This window comes from Cololabis saira, chromosome 20 (genome assembly GCF_033807715.1).
Source record: "Cololabis saira isolate AMF1-May2022 chromosome 20, fColSai1.1, whole genome shotgun sequence".
Classification (NCBI taxonomy): Eukaryota; Metazoa; Chordata; class Actinopteri; order Beloniformes; family Belonidae; genus Cololabis; species Cololabis saira.
Window position 1 is genome coordinate 9,982,778 of NC_084606.1, and position 13,933 is coordinate 9,996,710.

At 37.9% G+C, this 13,933-nt stretch overlaps 1 protein-coding gene across 1 annotated transcript in view; it reads right to left on the minus strand.

Annotated features, from left to right (window-relative positions):
• trpc5a (transient receptor potential cation channel, subfamily C, member 5a) overlaps positions 1-13,933 on the minus strand; it is a 260,870-nt gene that overhangs the window by 101,213 nt on the left and 145,724 nt on the right. The gene's annotated exons all lie outside the window — the stretch shown is intronic.

Consider the following 13,933-nt stretch of genomic DNA (forward strand, 5'->3'; position numbering starts at 1 on the left):
CCCGTACAGTTACCCCAAGAACCAGTGGTCCATGGACATTAATATTAGGCCACGAATCCAGTTTCTGATATTTATATGTACTTAATTTCTACGCCGGGGAAATACACGAAGCAAAGCTTGAAGGCAGACAAAAGTCTTGACGCTTGGTCGGACTTCAAGGCAGGATTTGTTGGTGAAATTAAAGTGATGAGGACACCGAACTTTATGATTTGACCGTTTAACGTTAGCTACCCAAAAATCCAACATTACCTGACATGGGCGCAATTTCCACTGGGGACAGGGGGGACATGTCCCCCCCACTTTTCAAAATCAGGTTTTTGTCCCCCCCACTTTTTACAGTTTAAAAACTAACGGTAGGCTCAGCCTGTAATTGCGAATCATCAAGACTCTCTGTGCGAAGGTACTGACGGCACGGCAGCCCCGCTCTCCCTCCTTCCTCCTCCCCTCCCCTCTCCCATCAATGCTGCTCAAGGCTGATTTATGGTTCCACGTTAAATCGACGCAGGGCATACGGCGTAGGGTACGCGGCGACGCGCAACGTACAGTGCGCCTTAGGATGCGTCGATTTAACGCGGAACCATAAATCAGCCTTCACAGACAGACAGCCAGGACGCGGCGCAGAAATGAAGAGGAGCCGGCAGCTCAGTTTAAAATCCATTTTTGCAGCGGGACAAAAAAGCAAAAAAGCAAAAAAGAGAAGAGGTGGTGTGAATTTTCTTAGCTCCATTATAAACAAGGAGTCAATGGAATCCTATGTTTTTTCTGTGCCCAAGCTTTTGAAAATGAAAAATCAAGCCTGGCCAAGAATGCAGATTCAGCATTTTCCCAAAACGGGCAAAAAAAAAGTTAAAAAGTGTCTAAAAAAGTAAATGCATATTAAAATCGTTTGATCGTTTGCATTCACAAACACACATAGTCTTACAAAGCCACACTGCACATCCACGCTACAGCTACACGCACAAATTTACCCATCCTACTTGTGTCCCCCCCACCTCTGAAACTAAAGTTTCGCCCTTGTTACCTGATACAAAATGGGAACCGCAAATCCACGTTTCGGTCCCTGGAATCCAGTTGTTTCTGTGAATTGCAGCGATCCATTTGTCTCTCTTAAGCTTATTTTTCGGCAGTCTGTAAAACGATAACTCAGATTTCTTGCTAAATCTATGAGTACAGTCGATCACACAACAGCTCTTTCCCATTTTAGATGTTTTCCAGTTGCTCAAACTGAAAGTTTACGCTGTCACTCAGTCTTTCTGACACTCAGTCTTTCTGACACTCAGTCTTTCTGACACTCAGTCTTTCTGACACTCAGTCTTTCTGACACTCAGTGGGCGAAGCCCGCGGTGAATTTGCATCTGTGGCGTCATGCGCATTCCCTCTATTCTCGCATTTTATCTTTTAACATGAGACATCATGACAAAGAGACACTTATTTCACATGAAAGAACTGATTAAGCTTTTCGTAGAACCAGTTATGCCGGGGAATGCAGTATTGTGCGCTTCAGCTCTGCAGGCTGCAGGAATATAATCCAGACTCCGACACCTCTCTACAGAGACTTGACACTAATGCCTCTTCTCCAGGATAGAGTTTTTAGCTTGCCTTGACTCTCGAGTCTTTTCCCATTATAGTTTATTACTATGGAGAGAAAATTCAAAACATTTGTGTGTGGATACTACTTGATTTGTGCGTATTACTAGATTTGCGCAACTTGCTCAAAGTTACGGACAAAACGATAATTACGAATTCAAAAAGCCTCCTACGCACACAAATCATTAAATACGCACAAATCTGCTGTAGATACAGACACATTGGTTTAGTGACTCTTTTCAGGCCTCAAAGAAGCCTCGCAGATTTGTCCGTACATGGTGCATTTAAGGACTGGTGGAAAGCTGGGTCATCTGAGTTTCATCTGAGTCCAGCGTCATTTCCTTCGATACTTACTTTCCTCTAAACTTGTAACAAATTGTGAAAAATTGGGTCTGTGTAAGAAAGAATATCTCATCACCCCGTGGTTATAAAACATTTACTTTGTAATATTCTCTAATTCCTTATATGGACAGATCTGCATTTATGAACCTTACAAATGTAATTAGATATTTTAAACCAACGACCGCTAAGTGGTGGACTTGATCTTTGGTGGCAAGAAGACGGTGATGGGTCTGAGGGGTCTGAAGTAGGTTTACCTTCTTAGCGTAAGTAACTAAGTATCAGAGGTGTCAAAAGTATTCACATTCATTACTCAGGTAGAAGTATAGATACTAGAGTTTAAAAATACTCCTGTAGAAGTTGAAGTATCAACTCAAGTTTTTTACTCAAGTAAAAATATAAAAGTACTGGTTTCAAAACTACTTAAAGTATAAAAGTAAAAGTAATGTAAGGGGGAAAAAAGCCATTAAGGTCAAAAGCCATTGAAAATGAATGCATCTTTGTATAATGTAAATATATTAAAGAACCATATATGTGTACTATTGAGCATTAACATGTGTTTCAGAGAGCAGACGCGGACAAACCAATAGGGTGTCGGAATGGTATTATGTTTATACTTGTTTACTTATACAAGAAAGAGAAAAAAAAAACAAAAAAGGAAAAAAAAAGAAAGAAAAAAAAAAACATGCCAGTGAGGCATGTTTTTTTTTATGATTGTTATGATTTGTATTATACTGTATTTATCATCATTATTATTTAACTATTGTTCTTTGGTTTAAATATATTTATATATATATATATATATATATATATATATATATATATATATATATATATATATATATATATATATATATATATATATATATATTTTTAGCATGTTCGAAATAAAGTATTTCATTCATTCATTCATTCATTCATTCATTCATTCATTCATTCATTCATTCATTCATTCATTCATTCATTCATTCATTCATTCATTCATTCTCATCCAACAGCAACCAAATTCACTCTATCTGGATGGAGCAATTTAACTGGATAGTTTTTTTTTAAAGGCCGAAATGAAATAAAGTAACGAGGCTGTTTTTAAAATGTAAGGAGTAAAAAGTACAGATAATTGCATGAAAATGTAAGGAGTAAAAGTAAAAAGTCGTCTGAAAAATAATTACTCCAGTGAAGTATAGATAACTGAAATTTCTACTTAAGTAAGATAACAAAGTATTTGTACTTATAACTAATAACGCTGGACTAGATGAGAGTTCAGTTCAGATGACCCAGCTTTCCACCAGTCCATAAATGCACCATGTACGGAGGAATCTATGAGGCTTCTTGGAGGCGTGAGAAGAGTCTCACAACCATTTGTGTATCTATAGCTTTGTGTGTGTATCACGGGATTCGTACGTATTTAACGATTTGTGTGTGTAGGAGGCTTTTTGAATTCGTAATTATCGTTTTGTCCGTAACTTCGAGTGAGTTACACACAAATCTAATAATACACAGAAATCTAATAATAAGCACAAATCAGATAATACGCAAATACAAATCAAGTTCTACGCACAAATCAAGTAGTATGCACACACAAATTCATTGAGTCGATTTTCTTTCCATACATTACCATTACCCTGACCTTGCAGATTTGTACCTCAGCTCACTTGCTACTACTCTTCCTGCTTTAGTACAATACATCCCCCCTTTCGAGATCATTCAATTAAAATCTAATTAAATTTCACGGCTTAAACACAAAATGCCACTCCTGTCATCCTTAATGCGTGATTCACTTCACAGCGGCTCAAGCTAGAAGTCCCAGAAAGTAACGTGGAAGTCTTCTCTCATTACACATAAAAGCCATTAATCACATCCGCTGCTCGGTGTGTCAGAAGAAATCCTTTGTCGTGTCGGATCAGCAGCAATCTCTAAGAAGAAAGGGAAATGTTTGTGAAAGACTGCATCTCAAAATGTCCACTTTCCTTTCACATCCTTCAAATGGCACCGATGTTCTTTCACCACCTTAATCCAGTCAGAAGCACTGACACTGAATAATGCAGAGACATCGGCTATTTCAACTAAAATGACCCCTGAAGTAGAAGCTGGAGCAGAAGTTCTCTGTCGAGATTATTGTGGTGACCTCTGACTGAAATGGACCAACAAGTCCCAGTTTGGTCTTCTGCTGTGACAAACTAAAGGTTATGGTTGTTCCATGACTTTTGCAGAAGGATAATTCCACAGGATTCTTGCATGGTAAATATAAACACATTAAACAAAGCGCATTCCAAATTTATTAAATTGGCCTATGTTGCCTAAAGTTAAAGAAGTACATTTTAAAATGATGAATAAGGTTTATCCTGTGGCAGAATTTCTTAAAAAAGATTTTAATTTGAGGTAGATCAATGTTTCTTCTGCAAAAAGGATGAAGAAACACTGGATCATTTGGTTTATCAATGTCCTTTGTCTCGTTGTTTCTGGACAGACATACACAATTGGATAATTCTTCAAATTAATAATGTTCCACCTTTTGAATTAAGCCATATTATTTTCTTCATGGATGATTTGGAATTTTCCGTTTCTGATATTATTAATATAATTTTGTTACTGGGTAAGTACCGTATTCATTGTGCCAAATGGAGAAATTGTAAACCCTCCTTCTGGGGTTTAATTAACGGTTTTAAGATTTTTTTCACATGTCTCAAAAGAGTGGAAAACATAAAAGCAAGTAAAATAAGTCTAGATATTGCTTGTTATTTGTTATTCTAATTTAATAATTCCTCTCCTTTTCTATGCTCCATTATGTGAATTCAAATGTTTAATCTATTTTGTTATTTATATGCACTTTTTAATTCTTAGAGTGCATGTTTTTTTTGTATTCTTACAAGAATCCCCCTTTTTTCCACCTTTCTTTTCATATTGCATTTAAATTGATATTTGTCCATTATCCTCTTTGAGAGTTTGTATATTTTCAATAAAAAATACGGTTGGCCTCACACCAAAAGCTGCCCGTCATCAGCCCTTCCACTGCCCTCACCAAGCCTTTGTTTCAGGTTTAGTCCTTTATTTCCCAGCAGGTCCTGTCCCTCTCCCCTCAAACACCTCCTAATCCATCTCCTTACCATATCTGCTTTGGGGTAATTAGGTTAAGTCTTGGTAAAAATCCAAGGACTATAAATTAGTTCCAAACTCTGAAAAGGCTCCAGAGGCAGAAGGTTATTTATCACGCTGAAGCTGTGGGTGCGTCTGCAAGATATCGTTAAAAGTGCGCTTTCCTAAACAATATTCCTGTCAGATAAATTGATTGAATAAACATCCAGTTCAATAGTGCACATCTGGCGTTGTTTAGCTAAAAGCTTAAAAGAGGCAAACTGCCAAAAAAAAGACATGCAGTCAGCATGTTGTCTTTTGAGAGGATGCTGGTCTGTCCACCACTGCTGATCTCTAATCTCTGCTGCATCAGGTGTGAGAGAGCCGTCCGCCGCATTGATCTGAGGATCTACCCCCGAGAATCAACAAGCAGAAGCAAAAGTATACTTTTGAGACAGGCTTACGAGTATCGAATCTACAAATCTATGTATTTTTATTGGCATTTCACTGGTTTTCTGACAGCAAGGATCTAAAGCAGGGGTCGGCAACCCAAAATGTTGAAAGAGCCATATTGGACCAAAAACACAAAAAACAAATATGTCTGGAGCCGCAAAAAATGTAAAGTCTTGTATAAGCCTTAGAATGAAGACAACACATGCTGCATGTTTCTATATTAGTTATGACTGGGGGAAGATTTTTTTTTCATTATGCACTTCGAGAAAAAAGTCAATGTCGAGAAAAAAGTCAAAATTTTGAGAAAAAGTCGAAATGTCACGATTAATATTGAAGTACCTTCTCGAGAAAAAAGTCGAAATGTTGAGAAAAAAGTTGAAATGTTGAGAAAAAAGTTGAAATGTAAGATTAAAAAGGAAAGGAAAAAGGAAGAAAAACAGAGAAAAAAGGAAAAAAAGAAGAAAAAATTAAAAAAGGAAAAAGAAGATAAAAAAGAAAAAAAAGAAAAAGAAAAAAAGGATAAGAAAAAAAAAGAAAAAAAGGAAAAAAAAGAAAACGTGAAGAAAATAGAAAAGAAAAAAATAGGAAAAAAGAAAAAAGAAGAAAAAAAAAGGTGAAACATTTTTGAAAAATCTCCAGGGAGCCACTAGGGTGGCGCTAAAGAGCCGCATGCGGCTCTAGACCCGCGGGTTGCCGACCCCTGATCTAAAGGAGGGTAAACGTTAACAAGGGCTCCTGCCAAAGCTTTCCTTTAACAGTTTTGACATTGACATGACCTCCAACAGTGCATTAGAGACCCTGTTTTTAAACAGCAACCTGAACTCAGGCGCATTCAACGCTCATGCAGGTCCTGGCCCCGTCGGTCCACGGCACAAAAAGTAGCAGCTTCGGTTTGAAACTTTAAAAATATGAAACTTGCAGTGCTTCAAAAAGGGACGGCGTTGGAAAAGGATGAACCCGTAAACCACGTAGCAGAGCCCAATTACAGCCCCTTCCAAACCAACTATTTTCCGTACTGTACCATGCAAAGTCAATGGGATCCATTGTCGTGATATATACACGGAATATGACATTATTATGTATATATTATTCTTTGTTATAGTGGCTAAATTATTCGTTTTTTGACGCGCAAGGTACTGTTTGTTATTGTCAGTTTGTAAAAGCATGTTAAAAAAAAAGCGTTAAAAACACGCTTTTACAAACTGACAGTAACAACTAATGTCATAATCCGTGTATATATCACGACAACGGAATCCATTGATTCGCATTGTACAATATCCGTGGTGCTCCCATCAAAACCTCAATAAAACACTGCTAAAACAGCGTTAAAAACATGCTTTTACAAACTGACAGTAACAAACAGTATCTTGCGCGACAAAAACTCATAACTTAGCCACAAAGAATAATATATACATAATAATAATGTCATATTCTGTGTATATATCACGACAACGGATCCCATTTACTTTGCATGGTACAATATCCGTGGTGCCAACACGGAATTATACCACTTTCCGTGTTGGTACCACGGAAAATAGTCCCCGGGGTCCACGTCTGAGCAGTCTTTCCAAATAGGTGTTTCTCAGCCAACCAGAAGCTACAGTACGATCTCTCCGGCGAAGCCCCGTTACGGGCAAGTGGAAGTCCAGAATGAAACGATATAATAAAGTAAATAAATCAGAACAGAGGAACTCTCGTCTTCTCACGGTGGACACCTGCAGACCAAGATCTGATGGTCTCACCCAGACTCGGCCCAGACACACAAGTACCAGCAGGTTACCACGGCAACGCAGCGATGCTTCAGAACTCCAGAAAAACAAACCTCAAGTATCATAGATAGATAGATAGATAGATAGATAGATAGATAGATAGATAGATAGATAGATAGATAGATAGATAGATAGATAGATAGATAGATAGATAGATAGATAGATAGATAGATAGATAGATAGATAGATAGATAGATAGATAGATAGATAGATAGATAGATAGATAGATAGATAAATGTTTTACTAACTATAATTAACTGAACTGAGGTCCGAGTGGTCGTCTGATTTCTCTCTCTGCTTTCACTGTAAATGTGAACGACGTGATGGAGTGAATACGGGGATGAGCGTGATAAAGGAGGAACTTTGATCACCCTGCGTCTCCTCCCAGCTCTCATCAGGACCGACGGGGAGGAGCAGGGGAGATGCCCTCAGCAGACAAACCCTGCTCCCTCCGTCAGCAGATATTCAGCCTCTCATCACCTCCTGTGCTCTCTGAAAGGTCTCCGCCAGAAAATTGGATAACTAATGTATTTAATTATACAGATAAAACGATAGAAGTGAAGGAAAGGGGATAAACGAGTGAAGTCAAATCAAGGAGGTCGCTCCCTCTGCCTTCTTCCTCGTTCTCCCTCATCTCCTCCTCTTTCCCCATGCCTTTGATTTTCTCAATTCTTCAACTGCATCCTCCCTTCTCTTCTCTTCTTTTCTCTTCTCCTTCTCCTCATTCCTTCCCTGCAACCTCTAATGTTTTGTTTTTCCTGTCTTTTTCCACCCCGTCTACTTCTCTTTTTAAGCCAGTTATCTTCCCTCCGCCCCTAAAGCTCCTGCTAGTCTTCCCTTTCTTCTTTGCCCTTCCTCATCCTCACTCCATCCCCTCTCCTCCATCTTTTTATCTTCTTCCTTGCCCTATTTTTCTCCTATTTCCTTCTTATCCTTGTGTGTTTTTCTGCTTTCTCTTCTCCGCGGTGCCTCCTAAATCCTCTCTCTTCTTCCTTTTCCACTCTGATCTTTCTTTAGTTTTTCGTCTCGCTCACTTTTTCCATCCTTCTCTGGTCTTTCTTTCCTTCTCCTCCATTCTTCCGTCTTCAAATGCCATCTTCCCCCTCCTCTTTTTTGCTTATTCTTTCAGTCTTCTCCTCTCTCCGTCCTTTCCTTTTCCTCGCCCGGCTCCGGCTTGGTGTCTTGTTGCCATGGCAGCGCCGGTATGTTAATGAACCAAACCACAGCGGCCCGCTGCTTCATCTGCTTCTGTTTCAGTCTGAACGTGACAGTTACTCCGTCTGAACCTGCTCACGGACCCGTCGCAGCCCTTTCCAGATGTGGAGGGAGGAGGCGACAGCTGGAAGGAGGCGAGGGCTGAGACGAGGCATTGCTTTAGTGTTGGTGTGTTCATGCTGGAACCAGCCAGCAGCAGCCACATTTGATTTGATGATTTTATTTCGAACATGCATGATAAAAAAAGAGTACAAAAAGTCAAAAAACAAAATATATATATATATGTATATATATATATATATATATATATATATATATATATATATATATATATATATATCCACGGATCCACCAACATGCTCGAAACAGAGTAGGATTGAAGTAAACACTTAAAGTATTACATTCTTACATCTAACATTACATATAACAAGAGTTTCAATAAGCTTACTCATAAAACACCCATACCTACTTTAATAACTGTTCAATACAGTTATAATACTCAATGATATATATAAATATAGTCAAAATCAAAGCAAATCAAGGCAAACAAAATAAATCAAAACAAACGCCCAGCATTAAGTTGTGCTACTATGTATGTATGTACTAATAAAAGTAATTACATTATCATACGATATGATAATCCTACGATATAATAGAGAACAGTAGACAGCAATGGTATAACAATATACTTGAATAACTATATAAGAGTAGATATGCTATATATACACTGGTTCATATATTTACCTCCAATTATATACATAAAATTACTATAAATCTATATATCGACATATCTACATATAACATTCTAAATCAATTTAGATTAGAGATATAGATACACAAATACTGTACGTATAATACAACTCAATATATCCATATAACATTAAAAAAATACTGTACTGTTGCTCCTCGGTTGTCTATTGTATGTATTGTGTATGTGTGTATGTATTATAATTTCTATTGTATTTCTATTGTATTTCCTGTATTTGTATTTCTATTGTATTTTATTGTTTTTGTTTTTATTCTGTAAGGTGACCTTGGGTGACTTGAAAGGCGCCGCTAAATAAAATGAATTATTATTATATATATATAAACTTTATTACGGGACCCAATATCAAGACATACAACATAAAAAATAAACAACAACTACATAAACACATAAAAACATACTCTTATTCATGAGAGTCTTAAAAGGCACCCATACCAATGTTTCCATAGATAGGATTGATATCTGACAGAACTGCACCTGGGGCTTGTGAGCTTCATTATAATACAGTTTGTGACTCATCAAGTCTAGACATAAACCTAAACATCAGGTTCCTCAAGAGAGCCTGTAGAGTGCTTAGGCCCATAATATACATCTATCTATATATATACAGTATATATATATATATATATATATATATATATATATATATATATATATATATATATATATATATATATATATATATATATATATATATATATATCAGAATCAGGTTTTATTTGCAGTTTAGAAAAACATGTATTTGACTTCGGATACACCGGCGGCGACACAATGGTATTGATGGTATTGTGCGCCTATTTTTCCAAGGGTAACACTGGGATGGGGGGAAACACATCTTCACACTGAGTATAATACGCAGTGTCAAGGTGCAAAAAACACCTCGGCACACAAAGCAACAACATCATCACAAGACTTGCGTGGGTGTGGGGGGGGATCCCGGCACAGTACATCCAAGTGATCGCCGCGGCTTCGTGGCGCTCGAAACCAGAGATATCTACATATATTAATAAATGTACATATCTACATGTTTATTCGCATCTGTATTTTGAATAGAATGTTTCTTTGTATCTCTTCTTAATGATTTTTGAGATGATCCAGATCAATGTTTGGCCGAGGCAGCGGGCAGCAACGCCGTGTAATCAGAGCACGGCGGCTGCTGCGTCAGGTCAGCTGACACGGCCGGCGGGAATCATGTCAGCTTTGTTTGAACGGACACTAAAAGAAGCAAATCCCACCACCTTTTAAAAAAATCTTCATCCTATTAACTATAAATGATCAGATTTCATACGTTCAGACATAGCTGACCCTGTCTGCGTGGGTTTCTGTGGCAACAAAATAAAAATAACTAACTATGCATCTGCACATGGTTTTTCTTTCTAGTTTCCATTTATTTCACTGTTTTCCTGCAGAAGCGGTGAAGGAAACTGAGACAGAAGCTCTGAAATCTGTAAAAGTGCTGACTGCGGTGTATCTGCAAAGGAAAATGAAATACAAGTAAAGATGTGATCTTTATGGAGTCAAAGCTTCCCGTGAGCGACTGTTAAAGGAGCTTAGAGGCATCGTAAAAACCTCCAGTTTTAATCAAAGTTATTTGGCAGATTTAATAAAAGTTATCTAAATCTGCATGAAAGATTCACCAGCTGCAACTTTGCTCCTGATCTAAGTTTCCACAAGTTTAATGAAAACTGTCTCACTCTGTTTATAAAGTTATATCATTTAAGTTAAAGCAACAGCCCCGACTTTAAGTTTGAACGTAGAAATAAGAAAAGCTGCAGTTCCTTGAACGACCACCAGGAACTGCTTCCCAAAGTGGCGAAGGCTCATTTCTCATTTGATACTCGTGTTAAAATGTACAACTTTGCAGAACAAATAAAACCTTTTTACACCCGTAACAACTTTAGGAGGGTCAGGTAAAATGAAAGTAAGCAACAAATCAATTAGGAGCGTGGTGTTTTGATTGGTACAACTCAGCAAGCGTCAGGCCCAGTGACCCCAGGAGCTCTGCTGGTCTTCGTTTCAGCTCCTAACCCTTGTTTGGATGTTGTTTTAGCAACAGTTAAAATGAGAATGTTTGGATGGATCTGATAAGAATAAATGTAAATTAAAGCTGCAAGCAGTGATGAACGGGCCTTTACACACTTGTGCACGTTCAGGCGTGCTGCAGTGGAAGCTTGTATGACTTGCATGTAGATTCTTCAGGCCTGGACATTTAGCAGATGACACCAGCCACGACTCTCTATATCAAACCATTCAAAAGTTATGGCAGAAAGTAGGAACTAATAGATATCGACCAATCAGAAGAAGGGGCAGGGCTAATTTGCACCAATTAAGGTGAAGGACTCAAAATCGAGTCCGATGACACCACCCACGACTCTCTATGTCAAACCATTCAAAACTTATGGCCGAAAGTAGGAACTATCAAATATGGACCAATCAGATGAAGGGGGGGGCACGCTTTTTGGCGTCTATTGTCGCAATGGTAACGCTTTTGACTGAGAAAAGTAATATGCGTCGTCGCAGGATGGAGACGCACATTTTGATGTATAACACACCTGGGTGAACGTTACGGTTCGGGCCGCATTAACTGCCGAAGGAATGGCATAAATTTCGTCAAAATTACACGATTAATTCAAAATGGCCGACTTCCTGTTCGGTTTCGGCCATGGCGCCAAGAGACTTTTCTTTAAGTTGCGACATGATACAGGTGTGTACCGATTTTCATGCATGTACGCCAAACCGTATTGTGGGGCTTGAGGCACAAAGTTTTCCGGGGGGCGCTGTTGAGCCATTAGGCCACGCCCATTAAGGCAAACCATTAAATATCAAATTTTGCCTGGCTTGCGTGCAAAAATTGGTGACTTTTGGGGCACGTTTAGGGAGGCAAAAAGGCCCTCCTTTCGTCGGAAAAATAAAAAAAAGAAAGGAAAAGAATTCCTACAGATACAATAGGGCCTTCACACTGTAAGTGCTAGGGCCCTAATTACATTAACGATCATCGCAGGCTAGCACAGGCTAAATCAGCAAGGCGAAAATAGCCAACGGTGACTCCAGCCGACCGCCCCAACCTGTTCGTTTCAGCCTGTTAGGATTTTTTGACATAGTTTAAGGTTTGAAGGGTTTTTCTATAAGACTACACTGGTGGTTGCTCTCGGGCCGGATCACCTCCTGTTTTTTATGACTAGACGGTTAAGATTGTTTAGCTGAGTCTTCTTTAGGTGAAGACAACGAAGAGAAACAGATGTTTTAAAACTGATAAGTCCCATCCTGTTCTTCTCAAAGTTTTAGTTGTCTTAGATCTTTGCTGAGTTAACATTTCAAGTAAGAAACAATCAACAGAAATATATGGCTGAAAGTTTTTAGGTGTCTTTCCCGGCAGCCGGCTCCACAGATAAGGTTCAACGTCTGCAACTATAACCTACAAAACACCTCCTTTTTCAGTATAAATACGACTGGGTCGATGACCACCGTGTGCATTTCTCTCCTACCTCTGTGGTTTGAGAAAATACTATGCATGATATAATAAAAGCTTGTATTAACATTTGATTCTGTTCACTGGTTTTCTTATGGAGCACCAGACAAACAAACATGCAGATCTCTCAAGCCATTGCCAAGAAAAAGAGGCTTCAAAACCACCTTTCCCAACAAAGACTAATTTGGGAATAGGACTGGGGATCGATTCAAATGTCAAGAATCAATTTGATTCCAATTCTTAAGATTCAGAATCGATTATCAAGATTTGATTGGATCCGATTCGATTCCGATACTGATTTGGGTTAGTGTTATTAAAAATGTTTTTTCAGCTGTTGCATGAATTATTTGACTGTAGTTATGCAACATATTAATACTAGTATTATATTGAGATTAAACAGCAAGTATTGGCAGCTAATGATGCTGTAAGGACCAATCAGCTCCCAGAATGCTGATAGAACTGCTTTCAGAAACATCATGTGGGTCAGAATTACCAAACAGATCCAGGGCAGTAAATAGAGGTCATATGAAATCGGTTTTAGTTTTTCCCACGTTCCGTTTTTATTTTTTCCATTTTTGGAAATTTTTGAGAACTTTGTTTTTAGAATTTTATGCAAATGTAACCCCAAGACAGTATATAAAGTAATGAAATATAGACAATGTATGCAATTATAACTGAAAACTTTAATGTTTTCATACCTTTAAAAATATTTAAAGGCAAAAACATGGCACCAGTTATTCTCGTGTCCAACAAAACATTCCTTTTTTGGGCACAAACAAAAAAAATACCAAAGTTGTAATGTAACAATGAAAAAAAATCGATCTTTAGACATACAAATCGATTTTTAGGAATAATTATGAGAATCGATTTAGAATCGGAAAATCAATTTTTTCAACACAGGCCTATTTGGGACGAGTTAATTTATTTCCTTGAGTTCCTTGAGATTACATTTTTTGTGAATAAATAAATAAAAGTTTAACAATTTAAGAATTTTCTTCTCTTATCGATTTAAAACCCTGTAACACCTGAAAGTCTCTTGGTTACCGCCGGGCCGACCGGGACCGGAGTCCAACGTTACTGTCAGTGTCTTTGTCGATAGCAGGGATGGGAGACCTCAAAGAGCCAGACAACACTTTCTAAAAATAAGAAAGCATTTCTTTCAGGGAATTGAAAATGTAAATAATTCAAATAATTATTTTTCATTTCATTTCATTTTATTCTTTATTTCATTCAAAAAACAAAACAATTTAATACAAACACAAA